Genomic DNA, 17716 nt, shown 5'->3' on the forward strand with positions numbered 1-17716 from the left:
TTATTCGTTCAGCCTTAAGACCCGGGCAGACCAGTAGAATATGTTGAAGTGTTTCTACTTCACCCTCTTTCAAGCAAAATCTACACCATAACCAAGTAAATGGATTACATTGCCTAATGTTTAGGATTTGATTTGTGGGTATGACGTTAAATCGAAAACGAACGTAATCATTTCGCATACATTTACTCGGGTATTGATTCAGATATCCTTCTATATATGTGAACCATTTCCAAATAGAGCATGCTGACTCATACAAATTCGATTCCAAGATGTTTTCCTTGGTCTTCTGCCAATCAAAACCCATAAGGCTGATTTTAATTCTTGCAGGATTATTACAAAGGGTTGTGACTGACATGCCTAGGGTTGAAAGGCAGTTTATTGTTTCTAAATGAAGATTGTGTATAAACTGGTTTGACTTTTCTTGAAAAGCCCTTGAGTATAGAGTGTCATCTGCAGCAGTCTTACATTTTCTCCATAGACTCATTCGTCTCCACTTTGCGTGTGCATAGAGTGATTGGAGACCCAATTCATATCTTACCAGGTCCAGAGGTATGCACTTAGGTAAATGGAATAAGACTGATCTCCATATTCTGCTTTCAGTACTGTCTAAATGTTCATGTAGTTCTTTAGTAAACAGTTCCATACCATACATCAGTCTTGGTATAATCTTTTTGATATAAAATTCCCTCAAAGGAACCATGGTAAATTTACCATATCTAGTGTCAATTGCCCTCATCTGTCTAATGGCGATGTCAGCTTTCAGTTTAAGTTGGCTCTTTATCAGAACGTTCGAATCAGTACAAGAAAAGTAAAACCCCAAGTATTTGAATGCTTGTTGGGCTTTAATGATCTTGTTCCCGCAAAACCATGCAAAGGACTTCTCTTTCAGGCTTTGTTTGCCAAAACTGACTATAACAGTCTTAGATGGATTGATTTTCAATTGTAAATCGGAGGTGAAATTTTCAAAGGCTGCAAGCAGTCTTTGTAGTCCGATCTTAGTGTTGTCCATCAGTAAGAAATCGTCGGCATACGCAAGCCATGATATTTCTGTGTTATTTATTTTAGGAGAGACAAGTCCTTTACCATTAAGCGCCTTGTTAGCACCACTAACGTATAGGTTAAAAACAGTAGGGGCCAACATGCACCCTTGACGCAAACCATTAGGTATAATTAGCCCTTTAGACAGAAGACCCCCTGTATTTAAGCAAATTTTAACTTTAGTATCCGTGTAGAGGGCAGAAATAATATCAAGCAGATAAAGTGGAATTTCCAGGTCTTTGAGTCTCTGCCACAAAAGATTCCTATCGACTAGATCAAAAGCTGAGCTTAAGTCCATCGATGCCACAAATAAAGGTCTTTTGTCTCGTTTCATGGACTTAGATATAAGAACTTTTAATATGAGCCCCCCACAGTCAATTCCAATCTTTTTTTTAAAGCCAATTTGTTTAGCGTCTAGTATAGAATTTTTGTTGATCCAGTCTAAAAGTTCACGTAGTACTAGTGAACCAAATATTTTCGATTCTGGATCAGCGATCGCTATAGGCCTATAGCTTTTGGGGCACAATCTGGACCCTTTTTTAAAAAACGGAATTACAATGGAGACTCTCCAGGACTGCGGAATCGTTTTGCAGATCACAATGTTAGTATAGAGTGTGAACAGGACCTTTGCCCAAAAGGACAGATTCATTTTCAGAAGTTTATTGGATAGATTGTTGGGACCAGTAGCACCCGAGTTTTTAGATTTATTTATTAATGTCATTATGTCCCCCCTAGAAAATTGCAGCAACCAGGGTGATCTAACCAAGGCTTTGTACTTTTCGGGTTTCGTACTTTCGGAGTAAAATTTGGAAAAGTGTCCTATCCATGTTTCTTCAGAAAGAGGATTAAGCATAGCATCTTTCTGAGGTTTTTCTTGCTCATTAATTAGTGTCCAAAAGTTACTGCAGGTGTGACCACGAAGAGATGTTAACATTGCTGCCCCATCTAGTTGTTGACGGCGACCTTTGTAAGCTATCACCCAGTTTTTATATTTTTGCTGTATTTTTTTCCTCTCTAGCAAAGCATTAGAATACGCTAGGCCTAGTTTTTTTAGTTGTCTAAGCTCCTTTCTGTAGAGTTTTTTGCGTTCGTGGGTAACCATGTCCATAGCATGTCTGTAGTTTTTAATACCCTGTGTATAATCATTAGTACCACCCACCAAATTGGTTATATGCATTTCAATATAGTTAGTAAAGTTATTGGCCGAGTAGCTTTCTGCCCGGCTATAATTTGTCATAGACTCATAATCTCCAATCATGGTGGTAGTGAATTTTGCATTTAATCTTTGACACCATTTGATTCTGTTACCACTAGTATTAACAGTTACATTATGGGCATAGTATGTCACTGGTGGTTTAGGCAAAAAATCAATTCTCATTTCGAAAGTGAGAAAGCAGTGGTCACTGCTTTCCGAATCTTTTACTTCAAACTTGTCTAAACCCTTAGAGAGTGCTGAGGACAGAAAAATGTAGTCTATTATTGTGTGCAAGCCTCTGGCTTTCCAGGTATAGTGCTCGTTATGTATTGGTTCCATGCCCCAGGTTTCTGTAAAATGGGACCAAAGGCCCCCCACGTAAAACAGGTTTACCCCCTGCCTTATTCCAGTCATCCACAGATGCCACTGCCGAATCACTTAAAGACCTATCATAGTTACAATTTGCGTTTAGATCCCCAGCAATTGTAATGTGACCCCCCAATTTGCACTCTAACCACGATTCCATAATGGATCCCAGATTGTCAAGCTCCTTTTCAAGCAACTGGTCAGACAAATCGTAAGGGTTCCAATACACATTGATAATAAGTACCAAGAAGATGTTGTTAATTTCAACCCTTTTGTAAGAAACTACTAGGAAGTGATGTGAACAAAACCATTCCCCAGTCTTCACCAAGTTGTTAGTTTTCTTAACAGCAATCATTAAGCCTCCCTTAGGTCGACCCCTGTTCTTACCGTGGGCACAATCAGAAGTAACTTCAAAACCATCCCAGCATAGCTGAACTCTAGACCAAGTCTCTTGCAGGAGGATAAAATCAAACTCCCCTAGGTTACTCATCAGTTCATCATTATGAAGTAAGTCAAAACTACCCCGTGAGTTCCAGCTCACGCATTTCAACTTTGCGCTAAAGCGGTCTGCCTAGTTGTTTCAATGAGTCAATTGATTCCCTCAGGGTTAAGGCCAGCCATCGCCAGTCTTGTTTGTTCAGATCTTTATCCCCCCCCAACTACAGCTTTGCCTAAAGTTCCATCTGGATTAACCCCCACAGAGGGCACCCGCTTCGGTGTCGTACTAAGAGGGAACTGTGTAGGTATTCTGCATTCATAAATATCATGGCCTCGTATCTGTAGTTGTTCCGCCTCCTTGAGTAACAGGGACCTTACCAGGGTTGATGGAATAACTAGGCGTACATAATCATTCCTGAATCTGTGTATGTAGTCCACCAGTTTGATGTCTTCCGAGGTGATTAGGCTAAGTTCTGGTATGGTGGATAACAATGATAGTATGTAAGGTCTATTCAGTGCTGTGTGGCCTTTGTCATCAAATAACGTTTTTATAATTAGCCCCGGCATTTCTGGAAACGCAGGTTGACGCAAATCATTTTCACTATTACCATCAAATAGATGTTTATTTTCACATCCATATCTTTTAGAGTTGTTGCCCAGAGGTTCATTTCCACCTTCGTCCCCTTTGGACCCCATGTCTGTGGGCACATTAGGTTCAAGCAGTTGTCGAGGTTGGGTAACAACGTCATAGGTATTCACAGATGTGGAGGCAAAGTCATCTTTAAGAACCTTGATAATCATCTGACGTAATTCATTGGTGTTCAGGATTTTAGTGATAGCCTCTAGGCCAGCGTCCTCCCCACACTTAGCCTTCTGTGAAGATATAAGTTCACTTTCTTTAATGTTATCTCTGGGTTCGTTACCTTGCTGTATAACAGTGTGTTTGGGTCTTGTACCACTCATAGAGACAGCATTCTCTACAGTCATGTTTGTAATAGAACTCTTTCTAACAGTGTTTTTGGCTACATGTCTATCAGATTTTTCCAGATTGAGCATATTCTTTTCAGTTTGTGTCCCATCCTCGTTAACTTTTTTGGATTTATTTTGCCCCCAAACTGTTTCACAATTAGTCAAGCTATTAGAATTAGGAATAGATATAGTTTTAAAAATTTCAAACATTACATCACCTTTCTTTTTCATGGCCTCAATCATAGCAACCTCACCCTCTGTGTACCTATCCTGAAAGATTGATTCTTCGGTAGGATTTATATTTCTCCGGTTTTCCTTCTCGTTAAGATCTTTCATACCCATCCCAGTATGGTCATTCTTTGGCATGAACTCATTTAAGGCCCCTTCTGAATCTTCGTTATCAACATCTATAATAGAGGTGACCAGAGTCGGTTCTACGTCCCTCAAGAATTTCCTAGAGGTTTTTTTAAGTACAGCAGCCATGTTATTATTCTTTTTCCTTTGTTTGGCCAGCTTTTTCTCCTGCCTTTTAGATAGTTTTGTCTGAAAATTGTTATTCTGAGGATCACACGGCAAGACTGTGCCTTCCAGAGTGGCCTTAGGACTCTCTTCCTTCTGGTCTTTGGGATAGTTCTGGACATACGTATCAGTCCCCCCCCCTGGTTCCTGTGTGGTTGGAATTACTATAACCCCCCCCTCCCGGGTAGTGTTACTAAGGCAAGTGCATATTTTGGTTACTTTAGGTACATGTTCATTAAGTTTACCCTCGTCCCTCATGGCTCGTACAAAAGATTCCGTAAATCTGGTTGGTAATTTCTCAACCTCTTCGGCCAATGTCCCAATAGCCCTAGTCTGTTTGCTAAGTTCAGACAACAAAGCTCTGTTAAAGATACCCATCATTGTAGTTAATTCAGTCTCTCTAATGGGTTGAACCAGGTCGTTCAAATTCCCCCCCCCCCCCGGGTTTATTACTCCCCAAAGAATGTGGGGGCAAAGAATCAATCAAGTTATCGTAGCAAAAGATGGTATTAAAGGATGCGTCTGCCACATCCAATGGATCACTACTGACCGGTTTACCTCCTTTAGCCGTGTCCGAGATATGTGATTCTAAGTCAGCAAAAAGGGGTTGGGATGGATCGATTTGATCATCAACGGTTTTACCTTCCGCAGAGCATTGCTGCGCACATTGTAGTAAAGCTTCCTCTTCATCGCTTACTAGAGGCAAAGGGCACGCTACGGCCCTAGCAAGGCTTGCGCGTCGGGTGCTGACCGCATTAAAAAAGTCAGCCCCAGCGTCCTTTTTCAATTGTGGTAGCTTGTTTTTTCGCTTGTTTAAATTGAAATAATACCAAAAGTCCCCAAAAGTTGGCACCTTCACTTCAAAACACTTACTATTTCACTAGAGATTCCCACTGCCCCTGCCACCGCCAGCCGAACAGTCCAAACAGTCCGTGCACTTCCGGGATGCGCGCGCGGATGCGCATGCACACGTAAAATGAGGACTGTGGGGGCTGGACAGTGGGCGTGGGCGCAGTGGAGCAGGACCAATCACAGCTCCTAAAAAGAAAGGAGACCTTGTTCAAATTTCCAGTGTGGTACGGTGTAGCAAAACCCCCTCCCAGCGCCAAGCCAACACAACACAAAACGGTGCATAAAGCACAACCCAGCACAACACAACCCAGCAACAGACGCAAGTTCGTAACAATTACTTGCACAAAGTTCAGCACAAGCCGCGTTTCGCGGCGAGCAAGGATTCCTCTTGCCGAGGGGCACTCGAGGTGCGGGGCTGGAATCCCACAAACAGGTCCACAAGTCCCCACAGCAAAGAGCAAAGGGATCGGCAGTCCAAACAGTCCGTGCACTTCCTATGCACTTCCAGGATGCGCGCGCGGATGCGCGTGCACCCGTAAGATGAGAACTGTGGGGGCTGGACAGTGGGCGTGGGCGCAGTGGAGCAGGACCAATCACGGCTCACAAAGTTCAGCACAAGCCGCGTTTCGCGGCGAGCAAGGATTCCTCTTGCCGACGGGCACTCGAGGTGCGGGGCTGGAATCCCACAAACAGGTCCACAAGTCCCCACAGCAAAGAGCAAAGGGATCGGCAGTCCAAACAGTCCGTGCACTTCCTATGCACTTCCGGGATGCGTACAGTATAACAGCTTCATCAACTCCAGGGTCTTACCCGGTTTGTGACGGTTGTGCTGTCCTGGATATCGATCCGGGTCACCGACTCGTGTGTATTGCATCAATGCCGTGTGTGGCACGTGACGGGGCGATGGGAGGCCTCTGCTTCAGTCTTTCGTTAAGAGTTAGTCACTTAACCGGGTCTGTGATGAAAAACAGGAATCAGTGTCACCCCAAATCGGATGCAGTTGGTGTTGCATCGAGCGTGTTAACAGTGCCTTGCGTGAAAGTAAACGCTCAAATGATTCATACATAAGTGCGAGTGAGGATTAAGGTTAGACATAGAGGGACGAGAGTCCATTCTGGTAGCATAAATCACACACCATGTGTCTAAAAAAGTCCCCTTAACACAATTACGTACACTATCTCAGTGCCGCTGCGAGTGGTGCAAAAATGGAGGAAAGTGTTCCATATCTAGCCTCATCCGGGACAGTGAGTGACAACCAAATACCGTTTGGAAACCTACTCGGTACATAGTGATTCCACGTCCCCCATACAGTTCGACAGAGTTACGAACGTGTTAAACATTAAGTTCTGGGTCCTCGTTCGAGTGACAGGCCCACTACCCAGACTTTGATTATTCAACAATCTTGCAATAAGTTCATTTTTCTTTCCTTTAACAGGGAGATTCCTAACTTTACACATTTCTTTCAGTTTCTTTACTATTAAAATGATCAGGGCCTCCTGCCTGGAGTTATCCATATCTGGCATGTTACAATTGCTTTTCCAGTGGAGCTTAGCCTTGTGAAGTTCTTTAGTTGAACAAAAGTAAAGCAAACTCTCAAGGTAACAACTCTACAATCTATCCTCACCGCCTGCCACCAGTGTTAGGCAAAGTTTGTATGCAGTACCCTCTGGGACCACTACACACAACTCTGACTACAGGTATAGGCAACCCAACCTTTGGTATAAACTTGTAGTACACAGTTTTGGTAGCGTGTTGAGCAGCCAAGCTCATCTCAAGAGGGGTAAATGTGAGCTGTAGTGGAGGGACACAGAGATTTACAGGTATTCAAATAAACTCTTACACTCAAGGTTTCTTGGATAAACGATTATTAATTTATTGATCAGTCAGTTAGAAAGCCTTCTTCAGAAGGGAGCAATAGGATAGTAACACACAAATACACTTCAATACTGTACACCCTTGGTCTCCAAATCAGTAAAGACCTATTTTGGATGCCCCGCAGACACAACCTGCACCTACAGGTGAATTCAATAACTAGGTTGCTGGGGACATTAATACCTTACTGTTGGCATTTAGAATACTTTTAGAAATTGGTAAAAGGCAAAAGTTATTAGAACAACAAGAGACCACAAATATTCTTAAGCAGGCAAATACTTTTGGATCCTCCAAGAAGAGTCATACAATTCAATATGCTAAGTCAAAGTCAATGGGCAAAAGTCTTGTATAGGATGAAGCACTTCTGGTAAGTAAATGGAAAAGTCTTTGCACAAGTTCTTAGGAGTCTTTGATGAAAAGAAGACAGACTCAAATGTAGGGCCACACGATGATTAGACATGAGTTGTAGAAGTTTCAAGCAACTCTACAGTAAGAGGTAAGTTCTCTTAGAATTGATTTACAGTACCTTAGAAATGAAGAAAAGATGCAGTTGATGACGTCTGTTCCTGTGCAGCTCTGCAGATCTCACTGTTCATGGGCCTCAGTCGTGGGGACAAGAGGGAGGACGTTGGGGGACTCCTGCAATGCACTGGGACGGTCAAAACTTGCAACCGGCAAACTTCACTTTCAGTGGCTGTTCAGTGTTTCAGCTCCTTGCGACTAGCGCAAATAGCAACACTGCGGTTCCTGGCTGTCAAGATGGACTTTCCTTGCTTATGGGGTCCCACACTCTGTTGAGAGGGCTCAGGCTTGGTTAGTCCTGCTTCCTGGGAGTCCGGAGAATCTTCCAAAAGCTCTAGGCTAGCTTAAAAGCAACACACAATCTGGTGTTCCTCTCCCTGGCTATATGGTTTCCAGCAGCATCTCTGTGGAAATTAAACCAGCTCCGAGATGGATGTCCAGGTGGCTTACTTTGGAGTTGATTGGTCCCACCAACTCAAAGGGAGAAGTCGTCCTTGCAGAAGCTTATCTGTCGATGCGAACTTGGCATTTCGGCACTTCAGCTGGGCTTCACCGGGTAAACCAATGGTCCAGGAGTTGCAGCAGGCTTCAAGTTCTTCTTCGGTTCCTTCGTCCAGTGGTCGACTGCCTTCCAAGCTAAAGGACTCGCCTTTTATTCAGTTCTCTCCTATTGATTCCAGCCTAGCTGTCAATCACCCTGCAGGGTGGCTGTCCTTGCCGTATAGTCAGCCGGCCAATCCCCAAAGAGTGCATTTGGGTCTCCTAGGAGACTAAGCAAAGGGAGTTTCGGGTATCTCCCTCACTCCCTGCCTGCCCCAGACACTCTGAAGCCAGAGGCGGGTTTCACTCGTGAATCTCACCAAAGGCAAAATGAACAAAGAGACCAAACCTGGTTTGGCACGCAGATTAAATCTCAAGAAGGACCTTTCCGCAAAGAAATGGTGAAAACAAAAGACCGGGAGCCATTTTGATAAAGATGGCACACATGGTTGCTTTACAGCACCTGTGAAAGCAGCCTGCGGTAAATGCACACCATGGTAGTTCAAACTAAACCACTGCCACCAACCATTCAATGAGAAAAATAACATAATAAATGTTACATGAGAAGCTAGACAAAGGGGATACTAGGTAACCCCCTCCAGCACTCTATTGTAAGATAGTGTGTGCTGGTTATAATGGTAAGTAAAGTCAATTTCACTTTACTGCTCTGGGAAACAGTAGTTTATCCCAGAGAAGGTAGTTAACCTTTGGGAAATCTGGAGACCTCCCTGTGTCACTGCACTGAAGGTGCTGTATGACACAATGTAAAATATGATGCCTATGGAGTTTGTCAGACACCACAACCAAAAGAAAAACAGAGGTAAAATTCACATTAAAATACATGAGAGAGTGGGAAAAAAGGTCTCACTCTCTCCAGGTTAAAAAAAATCCAGTCCTCAAATCTAGCAAAGTTGCTGGGGGTCTCTAAGGTGGAGGGAATTAGCACATGTCTGGGAATTCTCCCTAACACCAAATATGAAAAAGATGTGGGCCAATTTGCCTGGAGTAATATTGAATTTGAAATCGTGTTTTCTTTTATATTGTTTCGTGGTGACATGGCACATTGATAAAAACAGATTCCTGCAATCTCTGGCCTAGACAGACGTCTGGCTATGTGACAGAAATGCATAGCATAATTTTTAATAAAGTTTTTCATATTGATTTTATATTTTTTAATCAGTAAAGGACATTCAAATTCATACTTCTTAGATAGAAGGGAATCGGATGATCATAACATAGTTTCCCGTTTAATTGTAACAGATAGGGCCTGATTCACAGAGCATTTTTCAATTGGACTGCGCCATTCTAAAAGGCGTCTGTGAATCAGGCCCCTAGTTTCATAATGAGAGTTCAACCTTTTTTAATTTTTTGTGGATATTGAAACCCATGAGGCCAGCAGGTCTTTCAGTGAGTAACCTGGGTCTACTGACAGACCTCTAGTTTACATTGGGCTGTCCATCTGATTGTGCTTTATGCCTTAACAGATGTCAAAGGTGATCTGCTAAGTACAAGAAGATGTATCCGAAGCTTGGCACTAGAAAAACAAACCTGATGGTTATCAGGCAGCACACTGTATATTTGTGCTTTTTGGTATATTAGATTGTATTTATAAGAATATCTTGCCCTGAGATGCACTTGCAAAGGTTGGGACAGATTATTAACTCAGAAGGCCTGTTCACAGGGTCTTTTGTTCTGGGAACCTAATGTTTTTTTCTGATGTAATACATGAGTTATCCCCCACAGGGCAGGAATGTCAGATAACAGCCAGGCTTAAAGGTACACCCTGGGTTATGGAAAGTTCAAACCTGGTGTTCTGTTAACTGGAATATCCAAAAAGGATTTAACACTGCCACAACCACATTAGTAACTGTTGATTTTCTTACATTTAGCTGAAATGTGCCATACTTAAAGTGTACCACATTGCTATAAACATTGTATAATAATCTTAAAATTGCTGGAAAAGTACAATGTTTTCATTCTAAAATACATATTCCTCTAGCACAGTCCATTTCTCGTGTTTGTTTAATTACATTTCTGGCACATTACGGCCTTGGTTTTTTTTGAATGTGCAGTTCCATGATTTATAGGGAATGAATTAGCATCTTTTCAGATGTAATGCTACTTTGTATTTTGCCAATACTTAAGGTTTGTGTAATACGGTCAATAACAGTGTTCCAGTGCAGCAGGCACAGTTCCCCATAAATACAGTGTTGTTCCAATGGAGTTTTCAGCATTTCCTGCTGTCAATTCAAAAATGTCCAGGAACTAGTCTTTGGGACAGTTCACATGAGTTTTCCTGGTATGTGTGAAACTCTATATCATTTGTTGGGGGGAGTGTGTGGCAGGTCGAAAGAAGGTGGCAGACCCTTATAGGACATTATTACTGGTGTTTATGAAAATAATAACGATAAGGTCTATATTTCCCTATTGCTATAGGGGTATCCCTGCCTCTATAAATAACTAAAGGTGCTTGTCATTCATCAGGAAGTCCCAAAAGAATATATCCACGGTCCAAAACTAGTTCTAACTGACCCTACCACTATTTTAATTATCCTAAATTATAATAGGCGAATATCTCCCCCCTCTGGATTATCTCTTATGGTAATGTCTCTTCTTTACTCCAAAGTTCTCTTCTGTAAGATATCTTTAAATAGTTTCTTACCAACTTCTGGACAAGACCTTGTAACTCTTTCACAATGCCCTTGTATTTTGTTTTTCCACAGTCCTTTCTATCACTCTTTCTTACATTTTGATCCAGTCTTATATGCGTTTCCGCTCTTGTAACCCAGGCTTTCTTAGGTTCGGTATCCTTTGTAGTGACTGGACCTTACCCCTCATCTGGGGTTCCCCAGTTTGATTCTTTCCTTTTATCTGGTTCACTTGATTTTACTTCCCCTCCCTCTTTATATGCTTCTCTCTCTGGTTTCCTCCACTCTTTAATTCTTAAATCAATGGGTACTTTCGCCTCTACCCAGGCGGTTTGTGCCCAGTTCTTAATACCTTCTGTTTCTGGCTTATTCGTTATTCTCTTTATCACAGTAACACAGTTCCACTTAATTGGCTTATAGCATCTCATCAATTTCACTGGGGCGAGTTTCTCCTGTTCCGTAACTATGACGCGGTGGCCTCCCGCCTCTCCCTTTCTCTCTCTTACCTCAAAATCTGCAGGGGTACGCTATCGGGCTCGACACTCACTCACGTTCTCTTCCTCTGTTCCGGATCTCGTGCTTCTCCTTGCTGTCAGTGTACCACCCTCCATCCTCTCTCTCATTACAGCTGGGTATGAATGCGTGTCACAGGGCATCTCGTTGACTCCCCAGCTGGGTGGTTTTGGTGCTGTTCAACGGGTGCAAAGCCCACCATGAAGTCATTATGGTCACACCACCACCGGGATAAGGATTCCCTTATCCATGGCTTCTATATGTTTAGAAACACCGGGCCTCTATCATTTCCCTCTGATGCTCAGGGCTCCTCTGATAGTCGCGGGCTGCGTGGCCCTCCTTGGCTCCCCTCATCCAGGTGTCACGTTGTCAGGGGGCTCACCCCATATAACGCTCTTCTGTCTCTGTGCTTTGCCACTCCTTGGCATGCTCTCCCTCTTCAGTCTACTTGTTTCAGTTAAATGTACATCTCTCCTTAAAGAAACAGATCCTCCTGCTTGGCCGTAATGGGGTATTTTAGTTTTGTCTTCAGCCAAGTCTCTGGCTCTTATAATGTTCTTCATATCCGATAGTCCCATATATGCTACTATGGTGGATGGTCTAGGGAGTTCCTCACAGGAACTGGATTCCTTGTCCCCTATGGGGTAATCTCTCCCAGTGTGCCACTTGCCCAGAAGCCTAGGGAAGGTCTTATGGAGCAGGCTCTCCTCCCTAGGCTCAAAGCAGGAGGCTCTCCCTTGGGAAAAGGGAAAGAATACCCTCGACGTGTCACAGGTGCTGTCTCTTAAGAGAGCAGGTATTTACTTCAGTGCACCCTTGAAGTGATATCTGGTGTGAAGCTCAAGTCATGAAAGTAGCAATGCATTTTTCTGGCACCTCTCCACTTTAAACTTGAGGTAGTCTCTATTTATCTTTGCATTATCCCCTACAATGCATCCCTGAGTCCCTCTCGACTCAGTGCCTAGATTGGCATTTTTACAAATCCAATTGGCTAATCTGCCTTTCTATTTTGTTTCAGAGTTGAAAAACAATGACAATAACAGCAGTCTGGTGTATTCCACCTGGCTCCTTACCTAATTATGGACTTACATTTTGGTCTCCGCAGTCACTTCCCCTTTAATTATTAGCATGCTAATCATGTTGACTTCAATACAATTGTAATGTCTTCCAAAAGCATCTGCTCCACAACCAATTTACTAAAGTTCTTGAGGCATCGCTCACTTTTGGTAAGAAAGGGCAAATAGTTTGTGGTGGGTGCTATATACATGCTTGTTCAATAATGTTATATGGAGCACGGCAAGATAGGACAATCAAAAATTAGCTGTTTTTGCACTGCACACTGTACAAACCAATTCGCTTTCATTCTGCCAACCGATGGGCAGCCTGGTATGCTAAATGAGCCAGATTTATGTCTCAGTAAGTCAGTAAACCAGGAAGGCAACACGGCCAGGCAGATCTTTGCCTGCTTTGCCGTTCATGAACTGAAGATCCAGATGGTTTTCATTGGTTGGTAGTTTCCTCACCAACCTTGGACATCCTGACATCCGTCAAGATGCGAGAAAGAGACAGAGGGTGGGGGAGAAAAGTCAATGTGCTACCATAATTCCAATTAAAGCACCGCCTTGTAATTCCCAGGCTATGAGGCCTTCCCTTGTCTTTGTACATGGCCTTGTGTGTCGTCCTGTGTCAGTCTGGGTGCTAGATAGTTCAGCATGTATCTAATCTGTGCTCGTCTCGTAATGAATAGCCAGTGTTCTCGGTGCCTAAGTCACGTGTTAGAAGACCATGTTAGAGACCTGTGTTGGAAAATTAATTTCTCTCTATTGAACTTTTCAGCTAATTTTAGTGTATGTTGTATTTCTTGTCGCCTCTTGGGACACCATTCATCTATAACATCTTTTGGCATACTATGCTCATGCACCTGGACATCAACGGCTGTCTGTGCTCCTATTAATGTAATTAACTTGAGAGGCTGCTGTTTTGCATTCTGGGAACTGTTATCTTCCTTCTAGGCTCTGCTCATTGTGAGGGATCAAGATCAAGACTCAGACACCAGTAACAGGTTTTAAGTTGAAAAAACGCTTTTATTATCAAAAAAAAAGAGAGGTTTGTGAAATCCTATCTCGCTCTAATTCTATGAGGTATTTCCCTACCTCAACAAACGTATGAATGTCTGTGTCAGGATGTGTAAATCAAAAGAGTTCTCTGTCCCATGTCCAAAAGTACTAAACTGACCCACACACACTGAACTCAATTTAATGTGACAGGGAAATGTCTTTTAGCTGTACATCAACAGCTTCCTCCCAAAGTACCAAAACATAAAAAATGTATCAAGTTCCACCAGAAGGGGGCACTTCCTTCCCCTAGTTTCCTTCTGGTTATTCATTTGAATGTTCAACAAGCTCAGGGGGAACAAATTTTCCCTTGGTTCACCTCCAACTATATCACTTTTTTCAGGTACTTGTACTTTGGACCTCACTGGTCCCTCAAAGGGGTATGGTTCTTCCCTCTTTGCCTTTTGTTATTTCTACAATTCATGAAGGGGGTTTTGCCCTTGTGCTTTTTCTTCTAGCCCTGGTTTACTCTCCTGCCAGGACTTTTTACTCTTCATAGTGTGCGAGTCTCAGACTCGCTCTTTACCTGGTTCATTCTCCTGCCAGGACTTTTCCATTCACCATTTACTTTCCTTTTCAACCATGAAATTAAGCTTTGCACGTATTAGGTCACTGACCCTTTCTCAAAATTCTCATTTTCCGTAATTAGGCTTTTGCTCAAACCAATACTGTGTTCCTTTTCCTCCAAATACATACAGTACCACATACCACGTTCAGACTTGTATTATATGTTGCATAAAAGTTCCACTATTCTTTTACAAAATATAACCTCTTTTTCTGGTTATGTATGGGGTCCCAGACCCTGTTTTACTGCTTATCTTTTCAAAGGGGTAGTGTTGTGGCATTCTATCTGCCTCCCCTGGTCTTGCCAGTGTTGCTAGGAGTTCCCCTGACTCTTGTGACAAACATCTTGAAGAGCCCCGGAGTCCCACCTCCCTTCTTTTTTAAAAAAAAACGTTATTTATTAATTATTGGTGGTACATGACACCGCTTCAACACGACACTCCGACAACACTCAACAGTTCAATTACAATTTTAAACACAGTTACATCCTGGTCTGTCTACACAGTCTGCTCATTTTCGGGTCTAGTCGGGCTACTCACAGCCGACCCTGATTCACACAAGTATACTCTGAACGGAGCCCAGATGTCTTTAGGTTTACATGGTCTCGGTAACGACAATACATAATGATCTTCACATTCATTGACCTGAGCCAGTTCCTTAAAGTGATTTGCGCGCGGTGCATATACACTCTTCCACTGCTGCAGTATGCATTTTTTTGGCCACTATACATGCTACATTCGCCTCCGAGGACTTCCCAATATCTCAGAATAAGTATTTCTGGGGCGTTAGGTCTGCCGGAATCTGTGTGATGTCTGCAAGGATGGATGCTACCTCTCCCCAGAACCTGTATATGGGTGGGCAACTCCAATACATATGGAATGAATTGGCATGCTCGCTTATACATTTCAAACAACTGGGTGGGCCTGCACAAGCGAATTTAGCTACCTTCTCAGGTGTGTAGTGTAATTTATTTAATATCTTAAATTGGATCTGGCGTAGGCCTGCATTCATGGACACCCTTCTGGTTAAATCACAGTATTTTTCCCATGCCTTGTCTGAGATGGTGATTCCCAGATCAGTTTCTCATGAGACCTTTATCCCATTTATCATAGGCGTGCTCGCCTGTAGAACTGCATATAGTCCCGAGACACTAACCCTCGTCTGTATAGACAGTGCAGCGAGGCATGGATGAACTGGGGGGTTCATCTGGGAATAGAGGCCATCTTGCCTTGAAAGCCAAACGCATTTGGTGATATTGAAGTATTTTCAGTTGGTCCCTCCCCCTTCCCACTTTGAATTCCTCTAGTGTTATAAATTTACCATTGGGATATATATCTTTTAATTTGAATTCCTCCTCTGGATCCCAGTTCTTTTGGACATCAGGATCGTACGATGGTGCTATTCCGAGGAAGTTCCAGAAGGGAGCATCTGGGTAGTAGGGAGTCTCCAAACCCAACCTACGGAAGAGTCTAGCCCATGCATGCACTGTTATGCTAACTGGGTGGAATGGACAATCATCTTTATGTTTCTTAATAAAGATTATTGAGCGTAAGTCGGTTGGGCGTACAGCGTGTTTTTCAACATCAACATGGGGGGAGGTGTTCTGCTCATCATATCAGTATCTGATAAATTGGGCCTATGCCACAAGATAGTATAATTCAAAATCTGGGGCTGCTAAACCCCCTTTGTTGTAAGGTTCCACCATTTTTTCCCCACTTCATTCTGGCCATGCCCCCTCCCCACACAAACTCTACCGCCAGGGATCGGAGGGTCGCGAAAAACTGTGCCCCCGGCCACAGCGGGATATTAGTAAATAAATATAGTAATTTTGGTAGTATTACCATCTTTAATATGGCCACACGACCAATGAGCGAAATTGGGAGTTTTGTCCATAACCGAAGCTTGGTGGATATACCTCACAGGAGGTCTTCATGATTGTCAGCATAGAGGGTGACGCCCTATTCCCAGACTCCATAATTCCCAGATATCTTATTTTGCTTGTGGACCATTGTAGACCGTATGTGTTGGCCGGGCACCTTGTGGCGGGGTCAGGGGGAATATCTCAGATTTGGACCTGTTAGTTTTATAACCAGAGTATTCGGCAAACTCTTGAATAGTCTCGATCGCCGGGCCTAAATGTATATCCAGTTCTCGGCTATATAACAATGTCGTCTGCATATAAGGATATTGAGTGGGTCAGGCCGGCCATCGTGATACCTCTCTGTCCCTGATGTTCTCCGATTGCCACTGCAACTGGTTCAATTGTGAGGGCGAATAGTATTGGGGGGAAAAAGGGCATCCCTGTCGTGTACCCCTGCCCAACCCAAACCAGTCAGACATCATGCGATTGGTCAGAACCCTGGCTCCAGGGTCAGAGTACAGTAGACCAATGCATCTCAAAAAATGTGCGCCTATTCCGAATTTCTCCAAAACCTTAAATAAATACAACCATGACACTGAATCGAATGCTTTTTCAGCGTCAAGGGATACCGCCACCGCCTGAGCTTCAGGTTTTATCTGGGCCATGATACCAAACAGTCTCCTAAGGTTAAGAGCTGTCGATCTAGTGGGGATAAAGCCGCACTGATCTGGATGTACCAATGTGGGCATGTGTGGTAGGAGTCTTGTGGCCAGGATCTTGGCTAATATTTTAGCGTTGCAGTTTGTCAGGGAGAGAGGACGATAGGAGGACATTTCGTTGGGTGGACGTCTGGGCTTCAACAAAACTGTTATTATGGCCTATCTCATTGATGGTGGCAGGGTACCCACCGCCTCCTCCCACACCGACAATAGCACCGGGGCCAGTTCCTCATTTAATTCCTTATACAATTCTGCACCAAGTCCGTCCGAGCCCGGTGCTTTGCCGCTGGCCAGTGATTTGATCGCCTCAGCGACTTCCTCAGTGGTCAGGTGTTGGTGAAGCGCCAGTCTGTATTCCACAGGCAGCGTTGGAAGAGTAATACTATTGAGGTACGTTTCCACATCCATGGCTGATTTCGAATCATGGTTAGAGTACAGGTCTGCATAAAAGCGGGTGAATTTCTTATTTATCCCCCCTTCACTAGTGACCACTGAGCCGTCCCCCGCTATTATACTGAAGATCGTTGAGTGCTGTCTCACGGCTTTAAGTAGGTTGGCTAAGGTGCACCCTGCTGTGTTACCCTCACCGTATCTGCATGCTCTATGGGGGGTTGCCATATACAGTAGTTCCCTAGCAGCTAGTTTATTGAACTCCAGCAGGTTACTATTCATATCTGCCAAAGTTTGGTTACCATGTTTATCAGTGTATCTCGCTTCCAGGTTCCCCAGGCGTTTTTCCACCTCATCAAGTTCTATCCTAACTGCTTTCAGTATGCATGCGGACTTGGAGAGCAATATTCCTCTCACCCATACCTTGAAGGCCTCCCAGAGAGTATGTTGGCTGTCTACTGAGCCTCTATTGATTTCAAAAAAGTGTTCAACCTCTATACGCAACGCATCCACAACTGCTGGGTCCTTAAGGATGTCCGGCGGCATCCTCCATCATCTAGTTAGGGGCGTTGTATTTCTAAGTGTCATTTCCATAG

Source organism: Ambystoma mexicanum, chromosome 5p (assembly GCF_040938575.1).
Source record: "Ambystoma mexicanum isolate Mex_15411 chromosome 5p, UKY_AmexF1_1, whole genome shotgun sequence".
Taxonomy (NCBI): Eukaryota; Metazoa; Chordata; class Amphibia; order Caudata; family Ambystomatidae; genus Ambystoma; species Ambystoma mexicanum.